Here is a 13,364-nt window from a genome sequence, read left to right on the forward strand (position 1 = left end):
ATCCATATTTCAGGCAGAAAGATACAAAGTGTAAATGGGTCATGAAAAATGTGGTCCACTGGAGAAGGGAATGGCAAACCACTTCAGTATTCTTATAGCCTTGAGAACCCCATGAACAGTATGAAAAGGCAAAAAGATAGGACACTGAAAGAGGAACTCCCCAGGTCGGTAGGTGCCCAATATGCTACTGAAGATCAGTGGAGAAATAACTCCAGAAAGAATGAAGAGACAGAGACAAAGCAAAAACAACACCCAGTTGTGGATGTGACTGGTGATGGAAGCAAGTTCCGATGCTGTAAAGAGCAATATTGCATAGGAACCTGGAATGTTAGGTCCATGAATCAAGGCAAACTGGAAGTGGTCAAACAAGAGATGGCAAGAGTGAACATTGACATTTTAGGAATCAGCAAATTAAAATGGACTGCAATGGGTAAATTTAACTCAGATGACTATTATATTTATTACTTTGGGCGAGAATCCCTTAGAAGAAATGGAGTAGCCATCATAGTAAACAAAAGAGTCCAAAATGCAGTACTTGGATGCAATCTCAAAAATGACAGAATGATCTCTGTTTGTTTCCAAGGCAAAACACTCAATATCACAGTAATCCAACTCTATGACCCAAACAGTGATGCTGAAGAAGCTGAAGTTGAATGGTGCTATGAAGACCTACAAGACCTTCCAGAATTAACACCCAAAAAAGATTTCCTTTTCATTATAGGGGACTGGACTGCAAAAGTAGGAAGCCAAGAAAACCCTGGAGTGACAGGCAAACTTGGCCTTGGAGTACAGAACAAAGCAGGTCAAAGGCTAGTGGAGTTTTGCCAAGACAATGCACTGGTCATAGCAAACAACCTCTTCCAACTACACAAGAGAAGACTCTACACATGGACATCACCAGATGGTCAACACCGAAATCAGATTGATTATATTCTTTGCAGCCAAAATTGGAGAAGCTCTATACAGTCAGTAAATACAAGACCAGGAGCTGACTGTGGCTCAGATCATGAAATCCTTATTGCCAAATTCAGACTTAAATTGAAGAAAGTAGGGAAAACCACTAGACCATTCAGGTATGACCTAAATCAAATCCCTTATGATTATACAGTGGAAGTGAGAAATAGATTTAAGGGACTAGATCTGATAGACAGAGTGCCTGATGAACTATGGACAGAGGTTTGTGACATTGTACAGGAGACAGGGATCAAGACCATCCCCATGGAAAAGAAATGCAAAAAAGCAAAATGGCTGTCTGGGGAGGCCTTACAAATAGCTGTGAAAAGAAGAGAAGTGAAAAGCAAAGGAGAAAAGGAAAGATATACCCATTTGAATGGAGAGTTCCAAAGAATAGCAAGGAGAGATAAGAAAGCCTTCCTCAGTGATCAATGCAAAGAAATAGAGGAAAACAATAGAATGGGAAAGACTAGAGATCTCTTCAAGAAAATTAGAGATACCAAGGGAACGTTTCATGCAAAGATGGGCTCAATAAAACAGAAATGGTATGGACCTAACAGAAGCAGAAGATATTTAGAAGAGGTGGCAAGAATACACAGAAGAACTATACAAAAAAGATCTTCATGACCCAGATAATCACGATGGTGTGATCACTGACCTAGAGCCAGACATCCTGGAATGTGAAGTCAAGTGGGCCTTAGGAAGCATCACTACAAACAAAGCTAGTGGAGGTGATGGAATTCCAGTTGAGCTATTTCAAATCCTAAAAGATGATGCTGTGAAAGTGCTGCACTCAATATGCCAACAAACTTGGAAAACTCAGCAGTGGCCACAGGGCTGGAAAAGGTCAGTTTTCATTCCACTCCCAAAGAAAGGCAATGCCAAAGAATGCTCAAACTACCGCACAATTGCACTCATCTCACACACTAGTGAAGTAATGCTCAAAATTCTCCAAGCCAGGCTTCAACAATATGCAAACTGTGAACTTCCTGATGTTCAAGCTGGTTTTAGAAAAGGCAGAGGAACCAGAGATCAAATTGCCAACATCCACTGGATCATCAAAAAAGTAAAAGAGTTCCAGAAAAACATCTATTTCTGCTTTATTGACTATTCCAAAGCCTTTGACTATGTGCATTACCACAAACTGGAAAATTCTTAAAGAGATGGGAATAGCAGATGACCTGACCTGCCCCTTGAGAAATCTGTATGCAGGTCAGGAAGCAACAGTTAGAACTGGACAGGGAACAACAGACTGGTTCCAAATAGGAAAAGGAATATGTCAAGGCTGTATATTGTCATCCTGTTTATTTAACTTCTATGCAGAGTACATCATGAGAAACGCTGGACTGGATGCAGCACAGGCTGGAATCAAGATCGCTGGGAGAAATATCAATAACCCCAGATATGCAGATGACACCACCCTATGGCAGAAAGCAAAGAAGAACTAAAGAGCCTCTTGATGAAAGTGAAAGAGGAGAGTGAAAAAGTTGGCTTAAAACTCAACATTCAGAAAACTAAGATCATGGCATCTGGTCCCATCACCTCATGGCAAATAGATGGAAAAACAGTGGGAACAGTGTCAGACTTTATTTTTTTGGGCTCCAAAATCACTGCAGATGGTGAGTGCAGCCATGAAATTAAAAGATGGTTACTCCTTGGAAGAAAAGTTATGACCAAATTAGACAGCATATTAAAAAGCAGAGACATTACTTTGCCAGCAAAGGTCCATCTTGTCAAGGCTGTGGTTTTTCCAGTAGTCATGTATGGATGTGAGAGTTGGACTATAAAGAAAGCTGAGTGGCGAAGAATTGATGCTTTTGAACTGTGGTGTTGGAGAAGACTCTTGAGAGTCACTTGTAATACAAGGAGCCCAAACCAGTCAATCCTAAGGGAAATCGGCCCCGAAAATTCATTGGAAGGACTGATGTTGAAGTTGAAACTCCAATACTTTGGCCACCTGATGCATAGAGCTGACTCATTTGAAAAGACCATGATGCTGGGAAAGATTAAAGGTGGGAGGAGAAGGGGACGACAGAGGATGAGATGACTGGATGTCATCATCGACTCAATGGACATGAGTTTGAGTAAACTCCGGGAGTTGTTGATGGACAGGGAAGCCTGGAGTGCTGCAGTCCATGGGGTTGCAAAGAGTCTGACATGACTGGGCGACTGAACCGAACTGAACTGAGGTAAGGGAGAGGATGCAGAGATAAGGGAGGAATAGTCAAGAAACAATAGTGCAGCCTCGGGGCAGTGTCCTGGTTCCCCTTCAAGCTGTTTTGCAGATACTGAAATCCTCACCACGTGGGAAAAGTTAATAATATGATGCCCAGGAGCATGTAGACCCCAGACTGGTTGGAACTAGAAGTTGATGATGCTAATGTTCACTTATCTCACCACCAACAAATCAGAATAATGTCCATGAGCTGATCATGTGCTCTTTGAATGATTACTATAAAACTACCCCCTCCAGGTTGGGACACACAGTTTTGAGGGCATTAGCCTGCTGTGTTCCCTTTTGCCTTGCAAAGCAATAAAGCTATTCTTTCCTACTTCATCCAAAACTCTTGTCTCAGGGATTTAACTTGGTGCCGGGGTACAGAGGCCAGGTTAGCTTCAGTTGTTGCCTTTTTGATGCCCTCTCCATGTGACCATAATTCTCTGATGCTGTTTCCAAAAAGAGGTAAGACTGGCATTGGCACTTTTCTTCAATATTTAGAAGAAAATTTGTTCTTAATATTTAGAAAATATTTCTTAAAAGTTGACAGGTAAATAACACTCTTACCTGGTTTCCAAAGAGGAAATAGATCCCCTGCCATCCTTTCAATTCTTTTGCTTATTCCATAGGTGGATATTTGGATTTTAGTCAAGTCCCATGTTACACAGGGTTTCCCAGGTGGTGCCAGTGGTAAAGAACCCACCTGCCAATGCAGCAGATGCAAGAGACGTGGGTTTGATCCCTGGGTTGGGGGAAGATCCCCTGAAAAAGGAAACAACAACCCACTCCAGTATTCTCGCCTGGGAAATTCCATGGACAGAGGAGCCTGGCAAGCTACGCTTCACAGGGTCACAAAGAGTCAGACACAACTGAGCATGCGTACACAGATCTTACACAGAGTTCCTGAAGTTCACCTGGAACTTATGAACACACATAAACATTCAGAAAGGAAATTAAATTTCTCAGTTCCAAATACAGATGTACTGCAACATGACTTTTGCCACTGAATCTAATGTGCCCAAGTCCAATCAGTGAGGTACAGTCTGAAGTGCACTAGTCTGGGACCAGGAGGGTCACTTATGAAGTCTGTGACCAAGGTCGAGGGATTTAAATTTTCAATTTCTCCATTTCCTCATCTGTAAAAATAAATGTTTGGATTAGGGTGAAGTGCTCAACCAAATTATACATTAGAATAGTAAACTATCCAATATCTGTACTGTGAACCTCAGGAATAAGCACATAAGAGACAGGACAGAAGATGGCATGTTTTTAAAATATGAAACAGCAGATACTAAACTGAGGTTCCTGCTGTCTCTGACATTCTGCTACATCTGTTTTATATATGTATACATATACATATACACACACAAGTACATGTATTTTTACACACAGGTACATGTATTTTTACACACAGGTATATAGTGGTTATTTATTTTTAATTTGGTGATTTTTATAGTTTCAGAAAGTTTATGCCTTTCTATAGGTCTCAAATTTTCTACCATATATTACATATTTTATAATTAAAGAAAGAAAATGATCATTCTTTTCTCATAATGACATACTCATTTGTGTAGGAAGTTGTTCAACAGAGACCAATAGACAATATAATATGCCCCTCAGTGTCCAAAAGGGGTGATGTAGCAGCAGCAGCAATAATAATGACAAAAACATTAAGCTGTTATTTGAGCCCTACTTTTTGTTTTATACCTCTATTTTCATGTTACGTAATATAGTGAACATTTCTTATTTACCATGTACCAGGCCCTGTTCTACGCTCTTTAATTTAAATTTCGTAAGAAATCTATAAGAAAGGCACTATTATGATCCTTATTTAATATATAAAGAAATCCAGGGATAAGGAGTTCTACATCATCAGAATGACACCCCAGCACATGAAATAGCAGAGAGGAACCAAAGAACTCTGCAAAGGTGAAGTCCATTTTTCTGGCAGAGCCTTTAGGAAGTGCTGTCTTTCTGTGTTCTTTAGAGGTGTGGGTCTCAATTGCATTGACCTGACATATGCTTTGAAACATATGAAACATATTTTGTTACTAATACTAGTTCAATGACCAAAGTTTGCTAATTATGTTCTTTTTATTTTATTTTTATTTTTTGTCACTCCATGTGGCTTGTGGGATCTTAGTTCCCCAACCGTGGATTGAACCCGGGCCCTTGGCAGTGAAAGCACAGAGTCCTAGCAACTGGACCACCAGGAAATTCCCAATTATGTACTTTTTAAAGTTAAAAAAAGTGTACAATTTAGTGGTTTTCATTATATTCACAAATTATACGAACAGCTCCATGGATTCCAGAATATTTCAACACTTCAGAAGGAAACCCCATACTGATTATAATTCTTTCCTTAATCTTCCTTTTCCCCAGCAAATGGCAACTACTAATTGACTTTCTGTCTCTATCAATTTGCCTACTCTGGACATTTCATATAAATGAAGTCATACAAATATGTGTCCTTTTGTGTCTTCCTTCTTTCACTTAGCATAATGTTTCAAGGTTCATTCATGTTGTAGATATGTCTGTACTTAGCTCCTTTTATGGAGAAGGCAGTGGCATCCCACTCCAGTACTTTTGCCTGGAAAATCCCATGTCGGAGGAGCCTGGTGGGCTATAGTCCATGGGGTCGCTAGAGTCGGACAAGACTGAGCGACTTCACTTTCACTTTTCACTTTCATGCATTGGAGAAGGAAATGGCAACCCACTCCAGTGTTCTTGCCTGGAGAATCCCAGGGATGGGGGAGCCTGGTGGGCTGCCGTCTCTGGGGTCGCACAGAGTCGGACACGACTGAAGTGACTTAGCAGCAGCAGCAGCAGCTCCTTTTGTGGCTGGATAATATTCCATTGTATAGATATACCACATTTTGTTTATCCAATCATCAGTTGGTGGAACATTTGGGTTATTTCCATTTTTTAGTTATGTGAATAATGCTACTGTGAATACTCATGTATAAGTTTTTGTGAGCTACTATGTATAAAATAGATAACCAATAAGGACCTACTGTATAGCACAAGGAACTATATTCAATATCTTATAATAACCTATAATGGGAAAAAAATCTGAAAAAGAATATATATATATATATATATATATATATATGTATATGTATAAAACTGAATCACTCTACTGTACTCCTGAAACATAAATCCACTATACTTCAATAAAAAGTTCTTATATCTATACCTAGGAATGGAATTGCTGTGTCATATGGTAACTTTATGTTTAGTTTTCTGAGGAATTGTCAGACTTTTTTCCAAAGTGGCTGCACCACTTTACATTTCCACCACTGGTGTATGAAGATTCCAGTTTCATCATATTCTCACTAATGTGTTTTTTTTAAAAAATTCCCATTTTACTGGGTGTGTTTACAGCAATTTCACTGTGGTTGTGATTTGAATTATCTAAATGACTAACAATGTTGAGCATCATTTTATGTACTTATTGGCTATTTTTATGTAGTCTTCAGAGAAATGACTATTCAAATCATGAAACCATTTTCAAGTGGGTTATTGTCTTTTTATTGTCAAGTTGTGAGAGTTATTTATGTGGTCTGGTTAATTTCTAGGGTTCTCAAAAGGCTGATTTAAAATTTTTGCCAGTGTTCTCATGGCTTTTATGAAGGAAACTATTTTCATAGGTCCTGACTACCATTCCCAAAGGTCTTCCCTAATTATATACTTTTAATACTCAATCACTGGAAGATAATTTGGAAACTGTATTTCTGCCAAGGGATTCATACTTAGGGTACATAACAAACTCATAAAACTGTGTGGAAAATTTTTAAAAATTTAAAAGAAAATAGATAAAAGCTATGAACAGAAATTTCACAAAAGAGGAAAATTAAAACATGAAAAAATGTTCAATATCATTAGCCACTTGGAAAATGCAATTAAAATCATGGTGATACATGACATGCATCTATCAGATTGACTAAAATAAAACAGAATGTTGACAATTGCTGGTGAAGTTGTAGAGAGCTTGGATCACTATATGTTCATGGTGGAATCTATAATGATACAGCCATGTGGAAAGCAATTTGTCAGTTTCTTACAAAACCAATTATTATATGATCCAGCAATTATACTCTTGTGCATTTATCCCAGAGAAATAAAAACTAATTTCCATAAAAAGTCTTGTATATGAATGTTCATAACAACTTTATTTGTAATAGCTGAAAACTGGAAGCAATACAAATGTAGTTCAACAAGTTGATAATTAGATCAACTGTGGCACATCCATACCAAGGAATACTATGCAACAATAAAAAGGATACACTATTGATACATGTAAGAACATGGATGAATCTCAGGGGAATTTGCTTGAGTGGGAAAAACAAATCTCAAAGTGTTGTATTATGTATGATGACATTTATATAACGTTCTTGAAATAACAAAATTGTAGACATGGAGAACAGATTAGTGGTTACTAGCTTTTATGGATGGGAAAGATGAGAGGGAAATGGATGTGACTATAAAAGAACAATATGTGGGATCTTAGCAGTGATGAAACAGCTCCATATCATGATCATTGTGGTAGTTACATAAATCCATAAATGTGATAAAATTACAGGGACCCTCACACACATTGTAAAACTGATGAAATCTGAATAAGCTCCGTAGATTGTACCAGTGTCAATTTCCTTGTTTGGATATCCTAGGATAGTTCCCTTTAGGAGAAGTAGGTAAAGAGAACACAAAGTTCTCTGTACTCTTTGCATCTTCCATGAATCTATCATAATTTCAAGACAAAAATATAAAGAAGCTAGTCAGGGAAGACTTGTGCTTAGTCCTACAGTTGTTATGTTGCACTCACCTACATTTTGATAGCTTTCCTCAAGTGAAGAGAAGAGGTGAGGAGTCAAAGCCAGTAATCTAGAAATTGAAACGAATCACAATAGGTCCATTTGCGTGAATGTCATGGCAAAAAAGAAAGGCTCAGAAACACCACCTTCTGGGGATCAGAGAGTAAAGTACAAGGATAATGCAATAATGGAGGAGAGTTATGAGAATATAGGTTTGCTTATTTATGTTTGTTTGTTGTTAAAATTTTACCCTGTGAATCTTTTCATAGTGGATTTCAAAATGACAGTCTCTCAACCTCACTAAGGTTAGTTTTAGGTTTAGGGCATTTTCTCACTATATTTATATTTTATACTGCAAGAACAATTCTGGTTCTTAGAAAATGTAAAATCCTTGATATGTTCTCACACTAGCAATGCCAGGGAAGAAAAGGCAATGAGTTTTCCTTAAAAACCCCTACAGTCCAAGGGACTGAACTGACTCTAGTTTCCTAATTGGTGGCAGAAACTCTATTTGCTATGATGTTGCTAACTTAGCAGAATGTGGTCCTTGGACACTTTGTAAAGATTATACCTAGCATTCCAGTCAATAGGGTAGTTTATTTGTAGATGTCCTATCTTCCTCTTTAGACTATATTCTTTCCCAGGACAAGGATCGAATTTATTTCATCCTTATATTCTAAGTGCATACACAAGGCCTGGACCTTAGTAAGAACCTAATACACTTATGATAAATGAATAAGTGTGATAGATGAGGTCATCATACTTGGAAAATGTGTGTTTTGGGGTCCCCAGACTTGGTAGTAAGGGTAGCATATTTCATTCTCTTGACCATTTCTGTAAGTTTTACTTTCAAGTTTTGGGGTCCAAATATGGTCCAGTGATACAATAGTTCTAGATCCAGGGCCAACTTAATGTTTGAATAGACTGGAAATTTCCTACGTTCTATATTTTGAGGGAAGGACTTCACACCCAGGCACCCAGAAGGCCTTTATCTTAGTCCATTCTGGCTGCTATAACAAAAATACCACAGACTAGGTGGTTTATAAACACAGAAATTTATTTCTGGGGGCTGAAAGTCCAAGAGTCAGGGTGCCAGCACTGACGGTGAGGGCCCTCTACCAGGGTGCAGACTTCTTGTTGTGTCCTCCTGTGGGGGAGGGGGTGATGGGTCCCTGTCACTTCTATAAAACACTAACTTTACTCAATAGGCATCCACCTTCAGGACCTAAGCCCCTTCCAAAGGCCTCACCTCCTAATACCATTACATTGGGTATTAAGATTTCAATGTATGAAATTTGGAGGGACACATTCAGACCTTAAATATGATCTTAGATGGGGGTAACTGAAATAACCTTCAACATTGATTCTGAACCCCACGTTTTCCAAATGAAAAACCAGAGAGAGGAGAAGTGACTCATCCTAACTCATCAAGCAGGTGAGTGAGATGGCTAGAATTGGAGTGCCTATCTCCCAAATTCTAACAAAATGAAAACCACACTCGGCTTCTTTCTACAATGATAGGCATTTCTTTAGGAAACAATGAGTTGGAATGATCTGGAGCCTAGACTGAGGGATGTAGTGGGAGATTAGTCATGTATTAAATACGAAAAGAAGTGTCAGTATTTCCTAATGTACATTCTGAAAATACCTGCCTTGTCATTAGAGCAAAAGAACAAATGCCTAAATTGTGCTCCCTACAGAAGTGTCTAGGAACACAATTCAAAAGCATTCCTGTTTAGCATCGTTGGTCAGGTTGCAGAGGACCTGAGGTTTTGATGAACTACATAGCCAATGCTGAGTAGCAAGTGCTAGAACAATGAAGCAATCTAAGGTGGCTCTCAGAGCTTTATTCATCAATAGATGCAAGAATATTTTAAAAGGTGAGATAGGTAAATAATTGAAGTTTATGCCAAAATGACTATTGAAAAGTGAAAACATTTAATATGGCATGGTGACTAAGTAATTTTTTTTTGCTTCTGACCTGAGAAAAATTTTTACAGCTACACTGGAAAGGCTGGATTTTATGTAGTTAGAAAAATATTGTTGAAAGGCTCAAAGAGACTGATTCATGTCAATGTATGGCAAAAAACCACTACAATATTGTAATTAGCCTCCAATTAAAATAAATTAATTAATTAAAAAAAGAAAGGCTCAAATAACTACCAGATAGCACATTTATTTATAAAGTCTGCTAGGAGAGGAAGTGAGAGAGTTGGAGGAAACCCCCTGGAGGAGGGCATGGCAACCCACTCCAGTATTCTTGCCTGGAGAATCCTATGGACACAGGAGCCTGGTGAGGAGGGTGGAGGGGGGGTGGCAACAGTCCATGGGGTTACAAAGAGTCAGACACGACTGAGGTGACTGAGCATGCATACACATGTGGAAGAGCCTCCAAGGACCAAATGCAGAGGTTTGAAATTGATCAGACATTATCAAATAAGGAAACAATATGGTCCAAAGGATTTTTAGGAAGTTTATCTAACTGGGATATGAAGTGGAGGTAGTGGGAGACAATAGCATTAATTCAGGTGGAATGTTCCAGAGAAGGTGGTTCTGAGAATGGTTTAAAAAAAATAGAAAATAAAAACAAATAAATATTTGTAACTGTCAGTGATTAGCCATGGGAGATGAAGAGACAATTCAAAGACCTTGTATTTCTGAGCTTGAAGCTGGTAAGAGTGATCTTACTTCTCATTTGGGCCAGCTTGGGGGAAAGCCTAGTGAGTTCAATTCGTTGCTGATGTGGAGAAATAGCTAAGCTTTAGGGGAATGTCTACATGGGCTTGGAGCATGAATTGGACTTAGCCAGAGATTACGATTTGATTTGGAGATTCATTAGTTAGCAATGATGAATGAAAACATGAGATCAGGTGAGCACTTGGAGGGGATGGAAAAGTAGAAGGGCAGATTAAAGAGGAAGCCTTGTGGGACATATCCAGCTCCCCAGAGAAGGACCTAGGATGTTCAAAAGCTATCCAGAAAAGAAGAAAGTGGAAGGAATTCTTACCAGACTTCAAGACCTATGAGAGAGTTAAAGTAATTTAGACTGTGTAGTTGGAGAAGGCAGTGGCACTCCACTCCAGTACTCTTGCCTGGAAAATCCCATGGATGGAGGAGCCTGGTAGGCTGCAGTCCATGGGGTCGCTAAGAGTTGGACACAACTGAGCAACTTCCCTTTCACTTTTCACTTTCATGCATTGGAGAAGGAAATGGCAACCCACTCCAATGTTCTTGCCTGGAGAATCCCAGGGACAGGGGAGCCTGGTGGGCTGCCGTCTATGGGGTCGCACAGAGTCGGACACGACTGAAGCGACTTAGCAGCTGTAGCAGCAGACTGTGTAGTAATGACATAAGAATCAATAAATATACCAGTAGGACAGAATAGAGAGTCTGGAAATAGACTCACACATATACGTGTTTATTTGATTTCTTGTCAAAAACACCAAGCAACCTAATGTGGAAATAAAAGTCTTTTCAACCAGCAGGGCTGGATATTCGCATTTTAAAATTAACCTCAACTAGGACCTTATACTGTACACAAAAGTTAGTTCGAGCTGGATCATATATATAAAACATAAAAGCTAACGATAAGACATAAAAATCAATAATAATGCAAGAAAATAATTTATAAATTAGATTGTATCAAAATTAAAATGTCTGCTCACTAAAAGACATCATTAAAACAATCAATAAAAAGGCCATAAAGTGGAAGAGAATATTCACAAATCACGTATCTGACAAAGAACTAGTATCTGGGTTATATAAAGAACTCCTACAGATCAATAATAAAAAGACAGTGTGATATAAATGGGCAAATCATGGGAGCAGACATGTCGCAAAGGAAGATACACGAATGGCCAATAAGCACATGAAAATGTGGTAGACATCACTAATCATCAGGGAAATGCAGATTAAAGCCAAATGAGATAACCACTACACACATACCAGAATGGTTAAAATGAAAAAGAATGAAGACACAAATGCTGACAAGGATTTGGAGCAACTGGAGATTTTATACTCTGCTGGTAGGAGTGTAAAAAAAGTACTACTTTGGAGAAAGTTCTGACAGATGCATAAAATGAACCATACACCTACTCCAGGAGAACAGAAGATCTACACCTTGGTATTTACTTATGTGCCTGTTTCCACAAAAACCTGCATATGAAGCTGTTTATAGCAGCTCTCTTCCAACAGCCCAAATTTGGAAACAGCCCAGGTGTTGCCAACTGGAAATGGGTAAGCCAACTGTGGGTATAGCCAAATTATGTTCCTGGGTGGTTCAGTGGTAAAGAATCTGCCTGACAATACAGGAGACCTGGGTTCGATCCCTGGGTCAGGAAGATCCCCTGGAGAAGGAAATGGCAACCCCCTCCAGTATTCTTGCCTGAAGAATCCCACACACAGAGGTGCCTACCGGGCTACAGTTCATGGGGTCACAAAGTGACTTAGCGACTAAACAACAACACTCTGCAATAAACAGGATGAAATACAGATAACACACAACAACATGTATGGATCTCAGAAACATTATCCTGCGCAAAACAAATCTTACACAAAGACCACATATGTATGATAATATTTATAATAAGTTCTAAAACGGGAACAAGTGATCTAAGGTGAAAAAAATCAGACTGCTGGTTGCCTTTGGGTGGTGGGTGGGAATTGACTGGGAAGGGGCATAAGAAAACTGGTTGTGGTGCTGGAAACACTCTATATTACAAGAGTTTGGGTTCCATGGTGATTATGTTTGTCAAGCCAAATTAATTTTATTCTTAAGAACTTTTTATGTTACATTATATGAAAACTTTAGCTCTCCTTCCCAAAGAAGTATACAAATATTGTGTGTGTGTTTGTGTGTGCAAGCTCACCCATGGCATGTGTGGGGGCCTGTATGTGATGGAGTATACAGATGGAGGCAGAGATGTTATTTTAACTTTGGAAACCTGAAAACTCCAAATAAACTTTATTCGAAGGAAAAATATCTTTAAAATGTACATTTAGATGGAAGGAATTTGCTGGAAGAAAGTTTTCCTTTCATTATCTTGCTGCGGCTTTTCTTTCTCTATGTGATTGTACTGGTCAAACAACCCATATTGCTTGACAAATTCTTTTTGAAAGCTGGCAAAGAACAGATTGTTCAATAGATGAGAAGGGAAAATTAGTAAGACCCATCCACTCCAGTCTAATAGGCAAGATTGTGATTCATACTTTGCTCATAGATCATTATCTTTCATCTTTGTCTACTGAAGAGAGCCATTTACTCACTGGGATTTTACAAAACATATAGAACAACTAGGCTTCAAAACTTATATTATACATGCCAATAATCCAGACCTAGGTGGCTCACAGTCTCTTTCCGGCAATGAGACATAATGGAA

The sequence above is a fragment of the Bos taurus genome, chromosome X (genome assembly GCF_002263795.3).
Source record: "Bos taurus isolate L1 Dominette 01449 registration number 42190680 breed Hereford chromosome X, ARS-UCD2.0, whole genome shotgun sequence".
Taxonomy (NCBI): Eukaryota; Metazoa; Chordata; class Mammalia; order Artiodactyla; family Bovidae; genus Bos; species Bos taurus.